This window comes from Pogonomyrmex barbatus, unplaced genomic scaffold (genome assembly GCF_055798465.1).
Source record: "Pogonomyrmex barbatus isolate J1 unplaced genomic scaffold, ASM5579846v1 scaffold2, whole genome shotgun sequence".
NCBI lineage: Eukaryota > Metazoa > Arthropoda > Insecta > Hymenoptera > Formicidae > Pogonomyrmex > Pogonomyrmex barbatus.
Window position 1 is genome coordinate 10,932,230 of NW_028297116.1, and position 5,706 is coordinate 10,937,935.

Consider the following 5,706-nt stretch of genomic DNA (forward strand, 5'->3'; position numbering starts at 1 on the left):
AGTATATAGATTACTTGTTCTTCGAATGTGATCGGGGTAGTAGTAAATCGTGGCTGATTGCTTTTCGGAGATCTCTCGATCTCGAAAGAGACGTACGATGTCCGTTTACGAAATTTAACATAGCGATTAACAGTCGCGAGATAGGCGTGGCGGTCAGATAAAACGCAAAACATTGCCACGTTCGGCGTGACGCGTAATTACTGGCAGTACAACTGCAAATCGTCGTGTCGCGGATTTACAGTAGTCCCCCATTTGTCTTTTCTTCCCTGTCCATCTTTCCTCTTCCCATTTTATCTTGTTTTCCTACTATATTTGTAGAGACGTTCCAACTTTTCTGCACTTCCTTCGCTTTTTTCTCCCTTTATCTTTTAGACAGTTTCTGAAAAGCGTGAAATGCGCGCGCGATGGGGTGCGTCGCAAACGTTTGAATCATTGTTTCTCCCCCCTTCCCTCCCCCCCCCCGCCATTCAATTAAGGCAAAGATTATCGGCTTTTCGGAAGTTACTCTCACGTCTCCACCCACGTAGAGGCGAGCTTTCGCGTGATATATGCCGCAGTTCTATACGCGGAAATTGAGCTGCGTGGGTCGACGTATCATTTGTAATCTTAATGCCTGCGAATCGTAATAACGATCTTTGAAACGTTAAGAGCTTTTCTTTCACCTCGATTACTCTCACCATCTAGGAAAGTGAAATAGACGCTGCTATAAGTTTTTTATCAACAGGCAAATAATTAAAAGTAATAAAGTCTATTTATAGAAACTATTAAATGAATAATAAGCATGCACCTATTTCTTTACTGATCTCGTTCCTTTTTGATTCTGGATTTATATAATCTTAGTTTGTATATGATCAGATTATAATTCATAGACATTGAAACTTGAAAAAAATTTTTTTTTTCAGTTTTTTCGTTAATATGTCTCTTTTATACAATAAGTTCAACTGTTTAGATAAAATCACGTAAGTTTTAGTTAACTCATCGGATAATGAAACTTTCTGGTTATTGAATACTTGATCGTTACGTTAATTTCTACGCTCGCGCAATTCCACTGAAACGTCGTGTCGGTCGTGCATCTCGGCGTGACCATGCGATCAATCGTTGCCACGAATTATTCAATGTTATCGTTATCATAAATCCACCGGGTGTCCTGTTCACGCTCGCGTTCTGCGTTCCGTCGAAATGATCCTGATAAATTATCATGGGAGGGGAGGCAGCACCAGCAATGCTGACGTGGCTGCCATGGAGACGTGCGTTTAAATTTTTGTGCGCACATGTACATCAAAGCTATGAAATGTAAACCGATAGAAATACTTGTATATTTGATTTTACTGTTCCAATATTATGTTCAAATATTGCACGATGTAATTTGCGTATTCTATAGATTATCTGTGTGCCCGAAGATTCCCGATAAAGTCATATATTTGCATTATACCGGAGATATTTCGTTTATACAACGTTTGTAACAACGTTATTTATATATTGCCAAGTATCGTATAAATTTTATTTATTCGTATTTGTATGAGAAATGTGTTTTCTTATATATTTAAAGTTATAATACAAGACGAAACTTAAGGCTGGTGATAATTTTTACTGCGGACGCAATAGTAGAAAGGTAGAAACGTTATGATTAGTTGGCGATAAGGCAATATGTAGTTTTACAACTGATTTAATATTTTGTCTAGAAATATATATTGTTAATTTATTTTCTGATACTTATTAATATTTCCATTACCATGTTTATTACCATGTTTAATACAACGATAAGAAAAATACATGTACAATTAACATTTCAATTAACTTATCATATAATTTGGTCTACATATAAAAGCATATGCAACGTCCGAGATATTAATTAAGCATTTCATTATTTTGACACTCATAATTTATCTATTATTGTGTGTATAAGGGTTAATATATATAAATATATGCAATAATCCCATTTATACGTCATACGTCGTTACTTAGTATATAAATAGATATGCAATTAACATGTTATTTGATGTCATTTAATTATTTTCATATGTATCCAATTAATCGTTAATTAATTTATTGCTTATTATCACTTTTTTTAAATAATAGAGAAATAATTTACGAAATAATAATCTCTAACTTCGTATTTTGAAATTACAAGAATTTTAATAGAAAAAGTAAACGAAAAGTTTGCGTTTCGATAACGCATTTAATAATTTAACGTTTTAAATGTGAAAATCATCCTCAGAGAGGAATATATGTTTTATATTTTGTTTCTTCCCGAATGTTTCTCGATGGAGAAATAGGTCGCATGCCATTGTTGCATTTACTATATAGACGATATCCCTATGTACGATATAATGCAAGTATCAACCGCGAGGCCATAACGCTCGGCATAAAATACATATGTCTACGGTAGATACGATTTTGTGGACTCAGCCTCTCCAGGAGAGGAATTCGTTTTGTTGCACGCTAGTCTCCAACCATCCGGTCTTGACGTACCTTTTCTACGTAGAGGCTGTGACTATCATTTATCTCAGATTATAACGTTGGTCCGTCATGAGACGATATTCGTAGCAAAATCTTATACTCAAGACCATCGTAAGTATGGATTCACGCTGTATGGATTCACAGTTGCAAACATAAGGCGATGTCAATGCTTAAATATTAATATCTTAAATATTAATCTCTACCATCTCTCCATAACATCTCAAATATAAAACGGAAATCTTTTTTTTTTTTAATAAAAATTATAATTATAATAACTTTTTCTATTTCTATCTGCAGTATGATATTTAAGAGGCAAATTCTATTGTTGCAAATAGCGCATTTACAAATGAGTAAATGATTTTAATCGAAATATAAGAATATCTGGGAACACTGTTTGTAGTATTAGCACGCGCCCAGCGAAATGCGGAAATGAATTAAAAAATTTACTCGCATGCATGGCTTGAATGGGAAAGAAAAGTTTGCTTGTTGGAATATTCACGTTCCTTTGAGACAAAGTAGAGTTAGAAAAAAGTAATGGCACGCTATGTGAGATTCGTAAGTAACATTTAAAATGTTCGAATGAGTGACCGAGCAAGGTAACTTTTATCGGATAACAACAGACTGAGGAATTTTTCAAAGAGGTTTCCATTACGTGTAGCACCTCGCGGAGATTGGACTGCATCTTTTACACTCGACTGGTGAATATTTGAAGTTCTGCAGCAGCAATACAGTCAAATATATTTGAAGTAGTGAAGCGTGAAAGTATCGAATAGGTCAGGTCAGAAATATTCAAATCAAGGAAAATCGAAATCAAAGCAATTTTGTATTCATTCACGCTTCTTAGGATAACGCGACTATTTCTGTGTTTTTTTTTTTTTAAATTATATCATTTTAGATTTTCTTTTTTTTTGTTTTTATTTAATTTGGCATACAAAATATGATTAGAATTGCGAAATAATATAGAATAACAATTTTAATCTTTTAAATAACTTTCTTCAATCGTGAATTGAAGGAAGTTCATTAACTCTGAAACTCATTAAGTAAAACTGAATTTTAATAATCCACATAAATGTCATTGCGATGAAAGTATTAATTTTCTTGGTGCAATAATAGTGATAATATCTAAATCTATTAAAATAATACTTGAAATTTTTCTTTAATGACTCTTTTTTCTTCTCCTTGTCTTTGGTGTTGTTTGACAATCTGTTTTCAATATTATTTTGCAGTTTATTTTTTCCTGTTTATAATGTATATAAAATAAATAAATTACATCAACAAATAGAAAACAATAGAATAGTAACAAGATTAAATAATTCAAACTTACTTTGTCTGGTAATTTCCGTATTCTCCATATTTGTGATGTTTCTATAAATAATAATAATTAATAATTTAAAATGTTTATATTTTTCTCAATTATTATAGTCTCTTTGGAAAAAAACAACATGTAATAGTGAAAAATATAATTTTTTAAATAACTAATAGATAATGAACATAAAATTGATTTTTTTTTGCTTGCAAGCGTATAAATTATTTTGTCTCTTTCTATGTGCAAGTCTCTATATATTTGTTATCTCTCTATCGTATAAGAGGCATATCTATCTATCTTTACGTTTCGGATTTGTCGTTAAACATTTGATTTATTTACCCGATCCTAATGCGGATAACGTGGAAACGCGGCGGTCGCAAATTTTACAGCATGCAATACGAGCGTGTAGCGATACGACGAAAGATCGATGATCATCAAACAACGCGAATCGTGTAGAAATTAAACGAATAGCAGTTTTCTCGTAACTGTGGAAACAATTTTTTCCACAACAATTTGGAACTTTAAACCGTAAGAGAGCGTTACGCCTCGAATGAACTGATACCGAATGGCGAACTGCGACTGCAAGTCTTCAAAATGGCAGATGGTGCATATCGAACTTTTTATTTAACGATTTTATTTAACACCTGAAATCGTATGAGCTATTTTGAGACGTGCACACACACACACACACACACACACACACACACACACACACACACACACACACACACACACACACACACACACACCATATATACGCGTATGTACACATATACGATTCTCCAATACGAGCGTTTACCGTGAGCGCGATCGGCACGAAATGACAACGTAAAGCACGTAACGCAGTTGTTAAGCACTACTTTATGTTTGGAAGATAGCGCTGGGCAATATCGTAATATCGCTGTTTCGCGTTAGCCGAGCTCAGCGTGTCCCGTAAAGGACGCTCGTATAAGACATCGACGAAATCGAAATACTTTCCGGAGGGCAAAAGCGATACGCGAGCTTTTACGAGTTAAATTTAGACTTTAATTAACGTTAATATGCAAGTTGTATAAAGATAGTTAAAGTGACTTCGTGATATTAATTTACAATGTAAGAGATTTTAAAAGCCAAAAATTGGAACGTGATTGTAGATAACGTAAATTTATAATAATTATCTCAATAAATTCTAACAAATCCGTATATCAACTGCGTGTTGACACTTTTCTTTTTTTTTTTTTCCTAAAACACCTGAAATTTAAAGTGAAAATATCAAAATACGTCAAAGAAAAAAAAAAACGAATCGATAAGAAGATAGAAATTTAAAAACAATTTGTAAAAAACAAAAGTAAATCATCATGGATTAATTTAATAAGTTTAACAATAACAAATGGCAGTTTGTCTCTATTTGGCTTGTTCTTTTTGAAAATTCATTAAAAGAATTTGTTAATATTTATGTATTATATTCATACTGTTTATGTACATTAATTTTACGAGTATTTAAATCATCGTAGTTGGGAGACGGTATATATAGCAAATTAGTGAAATCCGTTTTCCTAATTAACTCTTGTTCGTAAAAGCAGGTGGTCGACAAGCGATTCACAGTCAACGGAGCGCCACGAAACATTCCGAAACGTACGACAAAGCCGAGTTGCGTTGAATGAAAATTGAACCAGCTCTTTAATGTTCGCTTCATAAAATGAGACGGAGAGAGCTCGTGGAGTAGCTCGGGAATTATGTTTTCGCATTAGCATCTCCACTGAGAAACAATGGTCAGCGTACACTTGGAATCGCCGTCATGGAGAATCATACTTCCGATAGTTCATCGGAGATTTCAAAGGTGAATTGAATCTTGAATTTTTCAAACGTCAGACGGTTTTAACAGGAGAAACCGTCCCTCTATATCCACATAGTTCCTCGATCTTTTTTCTTTTTATACAGATATTTTTTATACATATGGA

The 5,706-nt window shown here is 33.5% G+C and overlaps 1 long non-coding RNA gene across 1 annotated transcript; it reads right to left on the reverse strand.

Annotated features, from left to right (window-relative positions):
* LOC148936663 (uncharacterized) lies at window positions 1–4,397 on the reverse strand. Its single transcript, XR_016139197.1, has 3 exons — window positions 4,106–4,397; window positions 3,785–3,825; window positions 1–3,697 (listed from the first exon to the last, which is right to left on the reverse strand). It is a non-coding gene; the product is annotated as an uncharacterized LOC148936663 (long non-coding RNA).
* Window positions 4,398–5,706: the final 1,309 nt, after the last annotated feature.